The sequence below is a fragment of the Eleutherodactylus coqui genome, chromosome 8 (assembly GCF_035609145.1).
Source record: "Eleutherodactylus coqui strain aEleCoq1 chromosome 8, aEleCoq1.hap1, whole genome shotgun sequence".
Taxonomy (NCBI): Eukaryota; Metazoa; Chordata; class Amphibia; order Anura; family Eleutherodactylidae; genus Eleutherodactylus; species Eleutherodactylus coqui.
In genome coordinates, this window is record NC_089844.1 from 202,985,542 (window position 1) to 203,006,900 (window position 21,359).

The window sequence follows — 21,359 nt, forward strand, 5'->3', positions numbered from 1 at the left end:
TCATAATGGAATGTTGCATTATGACATCATAATGGAATTTTGCATTATGACATCATAATGGAATGTTGCATTATGACATCATAATGGAATTTTACATTATGACATCATAATGGAATTTTGCATTATGACATCATAATGGAATTTTGCATTATGACATCATAATGGAATTTTGCATTATGACATCATAATGGAATTTTGCATTATGACATCATAATGGAATTTTGCATTATGACATCATAATGGAATGTTGCATTATGACATCATAATGGAATTTTGCATTATGACATCATAATGGAATTTTGCATTATGACATCATAATGGAATGTTACATTATGACGTAATAATGGCATTTTGCATTATGACATCATAATGGAATTTTGCATTAAGACATCATAATGGAATGTTACATTATGACATCATAATAAAATTTTGCATTATGACATCATAATGGAATGATACATTATGACATCATAATGGAATTTTTCATTATGACATCATAATGGGATTTTACATTATGACATCATAATGGAATTTTGCATTATGACATCATAATGGAATTTTACATTATGACATCATAATGGAATTTTACATTATGACATCATAATGGAATTTTGCATTATGACATCATAATGGAATTTTGCATTATGACATCATAATGGAATGTTACATTATGACGTCATAATGGCATTTTGCATTATGACATCATAATGGAATTTTGCATTATGACATCATAATGGAATGTTACATTATGATGTCATAATGGAATTTTGCATCATGACATCATAATGGAATGTTACATTATGACGTCATAATGGCATTTTGCATTATGACATCATAATGGAATTTTGCATTATGACATCATAATGGAATGTTACATTATGATGTCATAATGGAATTTTGCATTATGACATCATAATGGAATTTTACATTATGACATCATAATGGAATTTTGCATTATGACATCATAATGGAATTTTGCATTATGACATCATAATGGAATTTTACATTATGACATCATAATGGAATTTTGCATTATGACATCATAATGGAATTTTGCATTATGACATCATAATGGAATGTTACATTATGACATCATAATGGAATTTTGCATTATGACATCATAATGGAATGTTACATTATGACATCATAATAGAATTTTGCATTATGACATCATAATGGAATTTACATTATGACATCATAATGGAATTTTACATTATGACATCATAATGGAATTTTGCATTATGACATCATAATGGAATGTTACATTATGACATCATAATGGAATTTTGCATTATGACATCATAATGGAATGTTACATTATGACATCATAATGGAATTTTGCATTATGACATCATAATGGAATGTTACATTATGACATCATAATGGAGTTTTGCATTATGACATCATAATGGAATTTTGCATTATGACATCATAATGGAATTTTACATTATGACATCATAATGGAATTTTGCATTATGACATCATAATGGAATTTTGCATTATGACATCATAATGGAATGTTACATTATGACATCATAATGGAATTTTGCATTATGACATCATAATGGAATGTTACATTATGACATCATAATGGAATTTTGCATTATGACATCATAATGGAATGTTGCATTATGACATCATAATGGAATGTTACATTATGACATCATAATGGAATTTTGCATTATGACATCATAATGGAATGTTACATTATGACATCATAATGGAATTTTGCATTATGACATCATAATGGAATGTTGCATTATGACATCATAATGGAATTTTGCATTATGACATCATAATGGAATGTTGCATTATGACATCATAATGGAATTTTACATTATGACATCATAATGGAATTTTGCATTATGACATCATAATGGAATTTTGCATTATGACATCATAATGGAATTTTGCATTATGACATCATAATGGAATTTTGCATTATGACATCATAATGGAATTTTGCATTATGACATCATAATGGAATGTTACATTATGACATCATAATGGAATTTTGCATTATGACATCATAATGGAATGTTGCATTATGACATCATAATGGAATTTTGCATTATGACATCATAATGGAATGTTGCATTATGACATCATAATGGAATTTTACATTATGACATCATAATGGAATTTTGCATTATGACATCATAATGGAATTTTGCATTATGACATCATAATGGAATGTTGCATTATGACATCATAATGGAATTTTACATTATGACATCATAATGGAATTTTGCATTATGACATCATAATGGAATTTTGCATTATGACATCATAATGGAATTTTGCATTATGACATCATAATGGAATGTTACATTATGACGTAATAATGGCATTTTGCATTATGACATCATAATGGAATTTTGCATTAAGACATCATAATGGAATTTTACATTATGACATCATAATGGAATTTTACATTATGACATCATAATGGAATTTTGCATTATGACATCATAATGGAATTTTGCATTATGACATCATAATGGAATGTTACATTATGACATCATAATGGAATTTTTTATTATGACATCATAATGGAATTTTGCATTATGACATCATAATGGAATTTTGCATTATGACATCATAATGGAATTTTGCATTATGACATCATAATGGAATTTTGCATCATGACATCATAATGGAATGTTACATTATGACGTCATAATGGCATTTTGCATTATGACATCATAATGGAATTTTGCATTATGACATCATAATGGAATGTTACATTATGACGTCATAATGGAATTTTGCATTATGACATCATAATGGAATTTTACATTATGACATCATAATGGAATTTTGCATTATGACATCATAATGGAATTTTGCATTATGACATCATAATGGATTTTTGCATTATGACATCATAATGGAATGTTACATTATGACGTCATAATGGCATTTTGCATTATGACATCATAATGGAATTTTACATTATGACATCATAATGGAATTTTGCATTATGACATCATAATGGAATTTTGCATTATGACATCATAATGGAATGTTACATTATGACGTCATAATGGCATTTTGCATTATGACATCATAATGGAATTTTGCATTATGACATCATAATGGAATGTTACATTATGATGTCATAATGGAATTTTGCATTATGACATCATAATGGAATTTTACATTATGACATCATAATGGAATTTTGCATTATGACATCATAATGGAATTTTGCATTATGACATCATAATGGAATTTTGCATTATGACATCATAATGGAATTTTACATTATGACATCATAATGGAATTTTGCATTATGACATCATAATGGAATTTTGCATTATGACATCATAATGGAATGTTACATTATGACATCATAATGGAATTTTGCATTATGACATCATAATGGAATGTTACATTATGACATCATAATGGAATTTTGCATTATGACATCATAATGGAATGTTACATTATGACATCATAATGGAATTTTACATTATGACATCATAATGGAATGTTGCATTATGACATCATAATGGAATTTTACATTATGACATCATAATGGAATTTTGCATTATGACATCATAATGGAATTTTGCATTATGACATCATAATGGAATTTTGCATTATGACATCATAATGGAATTTTGCATTATGACATCAAAATGGAATTTTACATTATGACATCATAATGGAATTTTGCATTATGACATCATAATGGAATTTTGCATTATGACATCATAATGGAATGTTACATTATGACATCATAATGGAATTTTGCATTATGACATCATAATGGAATGTTACATTATGACATCATAATAGAATTTTGCATTATGACATCATAATGGAATGTTGCATTATGACATCATAATGGAATGTTACATTATGACATCATAATGGAATTTTGCATTATGACATCATAATGGAATTTTGCATTATGACATCATAATGGAATGTTGCATTATGACATCATAATGGAATTTTGCATTATGACATCATAATGGAATGTTGCATTATGACATCATAATGGAATTTTACATTATGACATCATAATGGAATTTTGCATTATGACATCATAATGGAATTTTGCATTATGACATCATAATGGAATTTTGCATTATGACATCATAATGGAATTTTGCATTATGACATCATAATGGAATTTTGCATTATGACATCATAATGGAATGTTGCATTATGACATCATAATGGAATTTTGCATTATGACATCATAATGGAATTTTGCATTATGACATCATAATGGAATGTTACATTATGACGTAATAATGGCATTTTGCATTATGACATCATAATGGAATTTTGCATTAAGACATCATAATGGAATGTTACATTATGACATCATAATAAAATTTTGCATTATGACATCATAATGGAATGATACATTATGACATCATAATGGAATTTTTCATTATGACATCATAATGGGATTTTACATTATGACATCATAATGGAATTTTGCATTATGACATCATAATGGAATTTTACATTATGACATCATAATGGAATTTTACATTATGACATCATAATGGAATTTTGCATTATGACATCATAATGGAATTTTGCATTATGACATCATAATGGAATGTTACATTATGACGTCATAATGGCATTTTGCATTATGACATCATAATGGAATTTTGCATTATGACATCATAATGGAATGTTACATTATGATGTCATAATGGAATTTTGCATCATGACATCATAATGGAATGTTACATTATGACGTCATAATGGCATTTTGCATTATGACATCATAATGGAATTTTGCATTATGACATCATAATGGAATGTTACATTATGATGTCATAATGGAATTTTGCATTATGACATCATAATGGAATTTTACATTATGACATCATAATGGAATTTTGCATTATGACATCATAATGGAATTTTGCATTATGACATCATAATGGAATTTTACATTATGACATCATAATGGAATTTTGCATTATGACATCATAATGGAATTTTGCATTATGACATCATAATGGAATGTTACATTATGACATCATAATGGAATTTTGCATTATGACATCATAATGGAATGTTACATTATGACATCATAATAGAATTTTGCATTATGACATCATAATGGAATTTACATTATGACATCATAATGGAATTTTACATTATGACATCATAATGGAATTTTGCATTATGACATCATAATGGAATGTTACATTATGACATCATAATGGAATTTTGCATTATGACATCATAATGGAATGTTACATTATGACATCATAATGGAATTTTGCATTATGACATCATAATGGAATGTTACATTATGACATCATAATGGAGTTTTGCATTATGACATCATAATGGAATTTTGCATTATGACATCATAATGGAATTTTACATTATGACATCATAATGGAATTTTGCATTATGACATCATAATGGAATTTTGCATTATGACATCATAATGGAATGTTACATTATGACATCATAATGGAATTTTGCATTATGACATCATAATGGAATGTTACATTATGACATCATAATGGAATTTTGCATTATGACATCATAATGGAATGTTGCATTATGACATCATAATGGAATGTTACATTATGACATCATAATGGAATTTTGCATTATGACATCATAATGGAATGTTACATTATGACATCATAATGGAATTTTGCATTATGACATCATAATGGAATGTTGCATTATGACATCATAATGGAATTTTGCATTATGACATCATAATGGAATGTTGCATTATGACATCATAATGGAATTTTACATTATGACATCATAATGGAATTTTGCATTATGACATCATAATGGAATTTTGCATTATGACATCATAATGGAATTTTGCATTATGACATCATAATGGAATTTTGCATTATGACATCATAATGGAATTTTGCATTATGACATCATAATGGAATGTTACATTATGACATCATAATGGAATTTTGCATTATGACATCATAATGGAATGTTGCATTATGACATCATAATGGAATTTTGCATTATGACATCATAATGGAATGTTGCATTATGACATCATAATGGAATTTTACATTATGACATCATAATGGAATTTTGCATTATGACATCATAATGGAATTTTGCATTATGACATCATAATGGAATGTTGCATTATGACATCATAATGGAATTTTACATTATGACATCATAATGGAATTTTGCATTATGACATCATAATGGAATTTTGCATTATGACATCATAATGGAATGTTACATTATGACGTAATAATGGCATTTTGCATTATGACATCATAATGGAATTTTGCATTAAGACATCATAATGGAATTTTACATTATGACATCATAATGGAATTTTACATTATGACATCATAATGGAATTTTGCATTATGACATCATAATGGAATTTTGCATTATGACATCATAATGGAATGTTACATTATGACATCATAATGGAATTTTTTATTATGACATCATAATGGAATTTTGCATTATGACATCATAATGGAATTTTGCATTATGACATCATAATGGAATTTTGCATTATGACATCATAATGGAATTTTGCATCATGACATCATAATGGAATGTTACATTATGACGTCATAATGGCATTTTGCATTATGACATCATAATGGAATTTTGCATTATGACATCATAATGGAATGTTACATTATGACGTCATAATGGAATTTTGCATTATGACATCATAATGGAATTTTACATTATGACATCATAATGGAATTTTGCATTATGACATCATAATGGAATTTTGCATTATGACATCATAATGGATTTTTGCATTATGACATCATAATGGAATGTTACATTATGACGTCATAATGGCATTTTGCATTATGACATCATAATGGAATTTTACATTATGACATCATAATGGAATTTTGCATTATGACATCATAATGGAATTTTGCATTATGACATCATAATGGAATGTTACATTATGACGTCATAATGGCATTTTGCATTATGACATCATAATGGAATTTTGCATTATGACATCATAATGGAATGTTACATTATGATGTCATAATGGAATTTTGCATTATGACATCATAATGGAATTTTACATTATGACATCATAATGGAATTTTGCATTATGACATCATAATGGAATTTTGCATTATGACATCATAATGGAATTTTGCATTATGACATCATAATGGAATTTTACATTATGACATCATAATGGAATTTTGCATTATGACATCATAATGGAATTTTGCATTATGACATCATAATGGAATGTTACATTATGACATCATAATGGAATTTTGCATTATGACATCATAATGGAATGTTACATTATGACATCATAATGGAATTTTGCATTATGACATCATAATGGAATGTTACATTATGACATCATAATGGAATTTTACATTATGACATCATAATGGAATGTTGCATTATGACATCATAATGGAATTTTACATTATGACATCATAATGGAATTTTGCATTATGACATCATAATGGAATTTTGCATTATGACATCATAATGGAATTTTGCATTATGACATCATAATGGAATTTTGCATTATGACATCATAATGGAATTTTGCATTATGACATCATAATGGAATGTTACATTATGACATCATAATGGAATTTTGCATTATGACATCATAATGGAATGTTGCATTATGACATCATAATGGAATTTTGCATTATGACATCATAATGGAATTTTGCATTATGACATCATAATGGAATGTTACATTATGACGTAATAATGGCATTTTGCATTATGACATCATAATGGAATTTTGCATTAAGACATCATAATGGAATGTTACATTATGACATCATAATAAAATTTTGCATTATGACATCATAATGGAATGATACATTATGACATCATAATGGAATTTTTCATTATGACATCATAATGGGATTTTACATTATGACATCATAATGGAATTTTGCATTATGACATCATAATGGAATTTTACATTATGACATCATAATGGAATTTTACATTATGACATCATAATGGAATTTTGCATTATGACATCATAATGGAATTTTGCATTATGACATCATAATGGAATGTTACATTATGACATCATAATGGAATTTTTTATTATGACATCATAATGGAATTTTGCATTATGACATCATAATGGAATTTTGCATTATGACATCATAATGGAATTTTGCATTATGACATCATAATGGAATTTTGCATCATGACATCATAATGGAATGTTACATTATGACGTCATAATGGCATTTTGGATTATGACATCATAATGGAATTTTGCATTATGACATCATAATGGAATGTTACATTATGACGTCATAATGGAATTTTGCATTATGACATCATAATGGAATTTTACATTATGACATCATAATGGAATTTTGCATTATGACATCATAATGGAATTTTGCATTATGACATCATAATGAATTTTTGCATTATGACATCATAATGGAATGTTACATTATGACGTCATAATGGCATTTTGCATTATGACATCATAATGGAATTTTACATTATGACATCATAATGGAATTTTGCATTATGACATCATAATGGAATTTTGCATTATGACATCATAATGGAATGTTACATTATGACGTCATAATGGCATTTTGCATTATGACATCATAATGGAATTTTGCATTATGACATCATAATGGAATTTTACATTATGACATCATAATGGAATTTTGCATTATGACATCATAATGGAATTTTGCATTATGACATCATAATGGAATTTTACATTATGACATCATAATGGAATTTTGCATTATGACATCATAATGGAATTTTGCATTATGACATCATAATGGAATGTTACATTATGACATCATAATGGAATTTTGCATTATGACATCATAATGGAATTTTGCATTATGACATCATAATGGAATGTTACATTATGACATCATAATGGAATTTTGCATTATGACATCATAATGGAATGTTACATTATGACATCATAATGGAATTTTACATTATGACATCATAATGGAATTTTGCATTATGACATCATAATGGAATGTTACATTATGACATCATAATGGAATTTTGCATTATGACATCATAATGGAATGTTACATTATGACATCATAATGGAATTTTGCATTATGACATCATAATGGAATGTTACATTATGACATCATAATGGCATTTTGCATTATGACATCATAATGGAATTTTGCATTATGACATCATAATGGAATGTTACATTATGACATCATAATGGAATTTTGCATTATGACATCATAATGGGATTTTACATTATGACATCATAATGGAATTTTGCATTATGACATCATAATGGAATTTTGCATTATGACATCATAATGGAATGTTACATTATGACATCATAATGGAATTTTGCATTATGACATCATAATGGAATGTTACATTATGACATTATAATGGAATGTTACATTATGACATCATAATGGAATTTTGCATTATGACATCATAATGGAATTTTGCATTATGACATCATAATGGAATGTTACATTATGACGTCATAATGGCATTTTGCATTATGACATCATAATGGAATTTTGCATTAAGACATCATAATGGAATGTTACATTATGACATCATAATAAAATTTTGCATTATGACATCATAATGGAATGATACATTATGACATCATAATGGAATTTTTCATTATGACATCATAATGGAATTTTGCATTATGACATCATAATGGAATTTTGCATTATGACATCATAATGGAATTTTACATTATGACATCATAATGGAATTTTGCATTATGACATCATAATGGAATTTTGCATTATGACATCATAATGGAATGTTACATTATGACATCATAATGGAATTTTTTATTATGACATCATAATGGAATTTTGCATTATGACATCATAATGGAATTTTGCATTATGACATCATAATGGAATGTTACATTATGACGTCATAATGGCATTTTGCATTATGACATCATAATGGAATTTTGCATTATGACATCATAATGGAATGTTACATTATGATGTCATAATGGAATTTTGCATTATGACATCATAATGGAATTTTACATTATGACATCATAATGGAATTTTGCATTATGACATCATAATGGAATTTTGCATTATGACATCATAATGGAATTTTACATTATGACATCATAATGGAATTTTGCATTATGACATCATAATGGAATTTTGCATTATGACATCATAATGGAATTTTGCATTATGACATCATAATGGAATTTTGCATTATGACATCATAATGGAATGTTACATTATGACATCATAATGGAATTTTTTATTATGACATCATAATGGAATTTTGCATTATGACATCATAATGGAATTTTGCATTATGACATCATAATGGATTTTTGCATTATGACATCATAATGGAATGTTACATTATGACGTCATAATGGCATTTTGCATTATGACATCATAATGGAATTTTACATTATGACATCATAATGGAATTTTGCATTATGACATCATAATGGAATGTTACATTATGACATCATAATGGAATTTTGCATTATGACATCATAATGGAATGTTACATTATGACATCATAATGGAATTTTGCATTATGACATCATAATGGAATGTTACATTATGACATCATAATGGCATTTTGCATTATGACATCATAATGGAATTTTGCATTATGACATCATAATGGAATGTTACATTATGACATCATAATGGAATTTTGCATGATGACATCATAATGGGATTTTACATTATGACATCATAATGGAATTTTGCATTATGACATCATAATGGAATTTTGCATTATGACATCATAATGGAATTTTGCATTATGACATCATAATGGAATTTTGCATTATGACATCATAATGGAATTTTGCATTATGACATCATAATGGAATGTTACATTATGACATCATAATGGAATTTTGCATTATGACATCATAATGGAATGTTACATTATGACATCATAATAGAATTTTGCATTATGACATCATAATGGAATTTACATTATGACATCATAATGGAATTTTACATTATGACATCATAATGGAATTTTGCATTATGACATCATAATGGAATGTTACATTATGACATCATAATGGAATTTTGCATTATGACATCATAATGGAATGTTACATTATGACATCATAATGGCATTTTGCATTATGACATCATAATGGAATTTTGCATTATGACATCATAATGGGATTTTACATTATGACATCATAATGGAATTTTGCATTATGACATCATAATGGAATTTTACATTATGACATCATAATGGAATTTTGCATTATGACATCATAATGGAATGTTACATTATGACATCATAATGGAATGTTACATTATGACATCATAATGGCATTTTGCATTATGACATCATAATGGAATTTTGCATTATGACATCATAATGGAATGTTACATTATGACATCATAATGGAATTTTGCATTATGACATCATAATGGAATTTTGCATTATGACATCATAATGGAATTTTGCATTATGACATCATAATGGAATGTTACATTATGACATCATAATGGATTTTTGCATTATGACATCATAATGGAATGTTACATTATGACGTCATAATGGCATTTTGCATTATGACATCATAATGGAATTTTACATTATGACATCATAATGGAATTTTGCATTATGACATCATAATGGAATGTTACATTATGACATCATAATGGAATTTTGCATTATGACATCATAATGGAATGTTGCATTATGACATCATAATGGAATGTTACATTATGACATCATAATGGAATTTTGCATTATGACATCATAATGGCATTTTGCATTATGACATCATAATGGAATTTTGCATTATGACATCATAATGGAATGTTACATTATGACATCATAATGGAATTTTGCATTATGACATCATAATGGAATTTTGCATTATGACATCATAATGGAATGTTACATTATGACATCATAATGGAATTTTGCATGATGACATCATAATGGGATTTTACATTATGACATCATAATGGAATTTTGCATTATGACATCATAATGGAATTTTGCATTATGACATCATAATGGAATTTTGCATTATGACATCATAATGGAATTTTGCATTATGACATCATAATGGAATTTTGCATTATGACATCATAATGGAATGTTACATTATGACATCATAATGGAATTTTGCATTATGACATCATAATGGAATGTTACATTATGACATCATAATAGAATTTTGCATTATGACATCATAATGGAATTTACATTATGACATCATAATGGAATTTTACATTATGACATCATAATGGAATTTTGCATTATGACATCATAATGGAATGTTACATTATGACATCATAATGGAATTTTGCATTATGACATCATAATGGAATGTTACATTATGACATCATAATGGAATTTTGCATTATGACATCATAATGGAATGTTACATTATGACATCATAATGGCATTTTGCATTATGACATCATAATGGAATTTTGCATTATGACATCATAATGGGATTTTACATTATGACATCATAATGGAATTTTGCATTATGACATCATAATGGAATTTTGCATTATGACATCATAATGGAATGTTACATTATGACATCATAATGGAATTTTGCATTATGACATCATAATGGAATGTTACATCATGACATCATAATGGAATTTTGCATTATGACATCATAATGGAATGTTACATTATGACATCATAATGGAGTTTTGCATTATGACATCATAATGGAATTTTACATTATGACATCATAATGGAATTTTGCATTATGACATCATAATGGAATTTTGCATTATGACATCATAATGGAATGTTACATTATGACATCATAATGGAATTTTGCATTATGACATCATAATGGAATGTTACATTATGACATCATAATGGAATGTTACATTATGACATCATAATGGAATTTTGCATTATGACATCATAATGGAATTTTGCATTATGACATCATAATGGAATGTTACATTATGACATCATAATGGAATGTTACATTATGACATCATAATGGAATTTTGCATTATGACGTCATAATGGCATTTTGCATTATGACATCATAATGGAATTTTGCATTATGACATCATAATGGAATGTTACATTATGATGTCATAATGGAATTTTGCATTATGACATCATAATGGAATTTTACATTATGACATCATAATGGAATTTTGCATTATGACATCATAATGGAATTTTGCATTATGACATCATAATGGAATTTTACATTATGACATCATAATGGAATTTTGCATTATGACATCATAATGGAATTTTGCATTATGACATCATAATGGAATTTTGCATTATGACATCATAATGGAATTTTGCATTATGACATCATAATGGAATGTTACATTATGACATCATAATGGAATTTTTTATTATGACATCATAATGGAATTTTGCATTATGACATCATAATGGAATTTTGCATTATGACATCATAATGGATTTTTGCATTATGACATCATAATGGAATGTTACATTATGACGTCATAATGGCATTTTGCATTATGACATCATAATGGAATTTTGCATTATGACATCATAATGGAATGTTACATTATGACATCATAATGGAATTTTGCATTATGACATCATAATGGAATGTTACATTATGACATCATAATGGCATTTTGCATTATGACATCATATTGGAATTTTGCATTATGACATCATAATGGAATGTTACATTATGACATCATAATGGAATTTTGCATGATGACATCATAATGGGATTTTACATTATGACATCATAATGGAATTTTGCATTATGACATCATAAAGGAATTTTGCATTATGACATCATAATGGAATTTTGCATTATGACATCATAATGGAATTTTGCATTATGACATCATAATGGAATTTTGCATTATGACATCATAATGGAATTTTGCATTATGACATCATAATGGAATTTTGCATTATGACATCATAATGGAATTTTGCATTATGACATCATAATGCAATTTTGCATTATGACATCATAATGGAATTTTGCATTATGACATCATAATGGAATTTTGCATTATGCCATCATAATGGAATTTTGCATTATGACATTATAATGGAATTTTACATTATGACATCATAATGGAATGTTACATTATGACATCATAATGGAATTTTGCATTATGACATCATAATGGAATTTAAATTATGAGCTCATAATGGAATTTGGCATTATGACATCATAATGGTATGATACATTATGACATCATAATGGAATTTTGCATTTTGACATCATAATGGAATGTTACATTATGACATCATAATGGAATTTTGCATTATGACATCATAATGGAATTTTGCATTATGACATCATAATGGAATTTTACATTATGACATCATAATGGAATTTTACATTATGACATCATAATGGAATTTTGCATTATGACATCATAATGGAATTTTGCATTATGACATCATAATGGAATTTTGCATTATGACATCATAATGGAATGTTACATTATGACATCATAATGGAATTTTGCATTATGACATCATAATGGAATGTTACATTATGACATCATAATAGAATTTTGCATTATGACATCATAATGGAATTTACATTATGACATCATAATGGAATTTTACATTATGACATCATAATAGAATTTTGCATTATGACATCATAATGGAATGTTACATTATGACATCATAATGGAATTTTGCATTATGACATCATAATGGAATGTTACATTATGACATCATAATGGAATTTTGCATTATGACATCATAATGGAATGTTACATTATGACATCATAATGGCATTTTGCATTATGACATCATAATGGAATTTTGCATTATGACATCATAATGGAATGTTACATTATGACATCATAATGGAATTTTGCATTATGACATCATAATGGGATTTTACATTATGACATCATAATGGAATTTTGCATTATGACATCATAATGGAATTTTGCATTATGACATCATAATGGAATTTTGCATTATGACATCATAATGGAATTTTACATTATGACATCATAATGGAATTTTGCATTATGACATCATAATGGAATTTTGCATTATGACATCATAATGGAATGTTACATTATGACATCATAATGGAATTTTGCATTATGACATCATAATGGAATGTTACATTATGACATCATAATAGAATTTTGCATTATGACATCATAATGGAATGTTGCATTATGACATCATAATGGAATGTTACATTATGACATCATAATGGAATTTTGCATTATGACATCATAATGGAATGTTACATTATGACATCATAATGGAATTTTGCATTATGACATCATAATGGAATGTTGCATTATGACATCATAATGGAATTTTGCATTATGACATCATAATGGAATGTTGCATTATGACATCATAATGGAATTTTACATTATGACATCATAATGGAATTTTGCATTATGACATCATAATGGAATTTTGCATTATGACATCATAATGGAATTTTGCATTATGACATCATAATGGAATTTTGCATTATGACATCATAATGGAATTTTGCATTATGACATCATAATGGAATGTTACATTATGACATCATAATGGAATTTTGCATTATGACATCATAATGGAATGTTACATTATGACATCATAATGGAATTTTGCAATATGACATCATAATGGAATGTTGCATTATGACATCATAATGGAATTTTGCATTATGACATCATAATGGAATTTTGCATTATGACATCATAATGGAATGTTACATTATGACGTAATAATGGCATTTTGCATTATGACATCATAATGGAATTTTGCATTAAGACATCATAATGGAATGTTACATTATGACATCAGAATAAAATTTTGCATTATGACATCATAATGGAATGATACATTATGACATCATAATGGAATTTTTCATTATGACATCATAATGGGATTTTACATTATGACATCATAATGGAATTTTGCATTATGACATCATAATGGAATTTTACATTATGACATCATAATGGAATTTTACATTATGACATCATAATGGAATTTTGCATTATGACATCATAATGGAATTTTGCATTATGACATCATAATGGAATGTTACATTATGACATCATAATGGAATTTTTTATTATGACATCATAATGGAATTTTGCATTATGACATCATAATGGAATTTAGCATTATGACATCATAATGGAATTTTGCATTATGACATCATAATGGAATTTTGCATCATGACATCATAATGGAATGTTACATTATGACGTCATAATGGCATTTTGCATTATGACATCATAATGGAATTTTGCATTATGACATCATAATGGAATGTTACATTATGACGTCATAATGGAATTTTGCATTATGACATCATAATGGAATTTTACATTATGACATCATAATGGAATTTTGCATTATGACATCATAATGGAATTTTGCATTATGACATCATAATGGAATTTTGCATTATGACATCATAATGGAATTTTGCATTATGACATCATAATGGAATGTTACATTATGACATCATAATGGAATTTTGCATTATGACATCATAATGGAATGTTACATTATGACATCATAATAGAATTTTGCATTATGACATCATAATGGAATTTACATTATGACATCATAATGGAATTTTACATTATGACATCATAATGGAATTTTGCATTATGACATCATAATGGAATGTTACATTATGACATCATAATGGAATTTTGCATTATGACATCATAATGGAATGTTACATTATGACATCATAATGGAATTTTGCATTATGACATCATAATGGAATGTTACATTATGACATCATAATGGCATTTTGCATTATGACATCATAATGGAATTTTGCATTATGCCATCATAATGGAATGTTACATTATGACATCATAATGGAATTTTGCATTATGACATCATAATGGGATTTTACATTATGACATCATAATGGAATTTTGCATTATGACATCATAATGGAATTTTGCATTATGACATCATAATGGAATGTTACATTATGACATCATAATGGAATTTTGCATTATGACATCATAATGGAATGTTACATTATGACATCATAATGGAATTTTGCATTATGACATCATAATGGAATGTTACATTATGACATCATAATGGAGTTTTGCATTATGACATCATAATGGAATTTTACATTATGACATCATAATGGAATTTTGCATTATGACATCATAATGGAATTTTGCATTATGACATCATAATGGAATGTTACATTATGACATCATAATGGAATTTTGCATTATGACATCATAATGGAATGTTACATTATGACATCATAATGGAATGTTACATTATGACATCATAATGGAATTTTGCATTATGACATCATAATGGAATTTTGCATTATGACATCATAATGGAATTTTGCATCATGACATCATAATGGAATGTTACATTATGACGTCATAATGGCATTTTGCATTATGACATCATAATGGAATTTTGCATTATGACATCATAATGGAATGTTACATTATGACATCATAATGGAATTTTGCATTATGACATCATAATGGAATTTTACATTATGACATCATAATGGAATTTTGCATTATGACATCATAATGGAATTTTGCATTATGACATCATAATGGAATTTTGCATTATGACATCATAATGGAATTTTGCATTATGACATCATAATGGAATGTTACATTATGACATCATAATGGAATTTTGCATTATGACATCATAATGGAATGTTACATTATGACATCATAATAGAATTTTGCATTATGACATCATAATGGAATTTACATTATGACATCATAATGGAATTTTACATTATGACATCATAATGGAATTTTGCATTATGACATCATAATGGAATGTTACATTATGACATCATAATGGAATTTTGCATTATGACATCATAATGGAATGTTACATTATGACATCATAATGGAATTTTGCATTATGACATCATAATGGAATGTTACATTATGACATCATAATGGCATTTTGCATTATGACATCATAATGGAATTTTGCATTATGACATCATAATGGAATGTTACATTATGACATCATAATGGAATTTTGCATTATGACATCATAATGGGATTTTACATTATGACATCATAATGGAATTTTGCATTATGACATCATAATGGAATTTTGCATTATTACATCATAATGGAATGTTACATTATGACATCATAATGGAATTTTGCATTATGACATCATAATGGAATGTTACATTATGACATCATAATGGAATTTTGCATTATGACATCATAATGGAATGTTACATTATGACATCATAATGGAGTTTTGCATTATGACATCATAATGGAATTTTACATTATGACATCATAATGGAATTTTGCATTATGACATCATAATGGAATTTTGCATTATGACATCATAATGGAATGTTACATTATGACATCATAATGGAATTTTGCATTATGACATCATAATGGAATGTTACATTATGACATCATAATGGAATGTTACATTATGACATCATAATGGAATTTTGCATTATGACATCATAATGGAATTTTGCATTATGACATCATAATGGAATGTTACATTATGACGTCATAATGGCATTTTGCATTATGACATCATAATGGAATTTTGCATTAAGACATCATAATGGAATGTTACATTATGACATCATAATAAAATTTTGCATTATGACATCATAATGGAATGATACATTATGACATCATAATGGAATTTTTCATTATGACATCATAATGGGATTTTACATTATGACATCATAATGGAATTTTGCATTATGACATCATAATGGAATTTTACATTATGACATCATAATGGAATTTTGCATTATGACATCATAATGGAATTTTACATTATGACATCATAATGGAATTTTACATTATGACATCATAATGGAATTTTGCATTATGACATCATAATGGAATTTTGCATTATGACATCATAATGGAATGTTACATTATGACATCATAATGGAATTTTTTATTATGACATCATAATGGAATTTTGCATTATGACATCATAATGGAATTTTGCATTATGACATCATAATGGAATGTTACATTATGACGTCATAATGGCATTTTGCATTATGACATCATAATGGAATTTTGCATTAAGACATCATAATGGAATGTTACATTATGACATCATAATAAAATTTTGCATTATGACATCATAATGGAATGATACATTATGACATCATAATGGAATTTTGCATTATGACATCATAATGGAATTTTACATTATGACATCATAATGGAATTTTGCATTATGACATCATAATGGAATTTTACATTATGACATCATAATGGAATTTTACATTATGACATCATAATGGAATTTTGCATTATGACATCATAATGGAATTTTGCATTATGACATCATAATGGAATGTTACATTATGACATCATAATGGAATTTTTTATTATGACATCATAATGGAATTTTGCATTATGACATCATAATGGAATTTTGCATTATGACATCATAATGGAATGTTACATTATGACGTCATAATGGCATTTTGCATTATGACATCATAATGGAATTTTGCATTATGACATCATAATGGAATGTTACATTATGATGTCATAATGGAATTTTGCATTATGACATCATAATGGAATTTTACATTATGACATCATAATGGAATTTTGCATTATGACATCATAATGGAATTTTGCATTATGACATCATAATGGAATTTTACATTATGACATCATAATGGAATTTTGCATTATGACATCATAATGGAATTTTGCATTATGACATCATAATGGAATTTTGCATTATGACATCATAATGGAATTTTGCATTATGACATCATAATGGAATGTTACATTATGACATCATAATGGAATTTTTTATTATGACATCATAATGGAATTTTGCATTATGACATCATAATGGAATTTTGCATTATGACATCATAATGGATTTTTGCATTATGACATCATAATGGAATGTTACATTATGACATCATAATGGAATTTTGCATTATGACATCATAATGGAATGTTACATTATGACATCATAATGGAATTTTGCATTATGACATCATAATGGAATGTTACATTATGACATCATAATGGAATTTTGCATTATGACATCATAATGGAATGTTACATTATGACATCATAATGGCATTTTGCATTATGACATCATAATGGAATTTTGCATTATGACATCATAATGGAATGTTACATTATGACATCATAATGGAATTTTGCATGATGACATCATAATGGGATTTTACATTATGACATCATAATGGAATTTTGCATTATGACATCATAATGGAATTTTGCATTATGACATCATAATGGAATTTTGCATTATGACATCATAATGGAATTTTGCATTATGACATCATAATGGAATTTTGCATTATGACATCATAATGGAATTTTGCATTATGACATCATAATGGAATTTTGCATTATGACATCATAATGGAATTTTGCATTATGCCATCATAATGGAATTTTGCATTATGACATTATAATGGAATTTTACATTATGACATCATAATGGAATGTTACATTATGACATCATAATGGAATTTTGCATTATGACATCATAATGGAATTTAAATTATGAGCTCATAATGGAATTTGGCATTATGACATCATAATGGAATGATACATTATGACATCATAATGGAATTTTGCATTTTGACATCATAATGGAATGTTACATTATGACATCATAATGGAATTTTGCATTATGACATCATAATGGAATTTTACATTATGACATCATAATGGAATTTTGCATTATGACATCATAATGGAATTTTGCATTATGACATCATAATGGAATTTTTAATTATGACATCATAATGGAATTTTACATTATGACATCATAATGGAATTTTGCATCATGACATCATAATGGAATTTTTCATTATGACATCATAATGGAATTTTACATTATGACATCATAATGGAGCTTTGCATTATGACATCATAATGGAATTTTGCATTATGACATCATAATGGAATGATACATTATGACATCATAATGGAATTTTTCATTATGACATCATAATGGGATTTTACATTATGACATCATAATGGAATTTTGCATTATGACATCATAATGGAATTTTGCATTATGACATCATAATGGAATGTTACATTATGACGTCATAATGGCATTTTGCATTATGACATCATAATGGAATTTTGCATTAAGACATCATAATGGAATGTTACATTATGACATCATAATAAAATTTTGCATTATGACATCATAATGGAATGATACATTATGACATCATAATGGAATTTTTCATTATGACATCATAATGGGATTTTACATTATGACATCATAATGGAATTTTGCATTATGACATCATAATGGAATTTTACATTATGACATCATAATGGAATTTTACATTATGACATCATAATGGAATTTTGCATTAT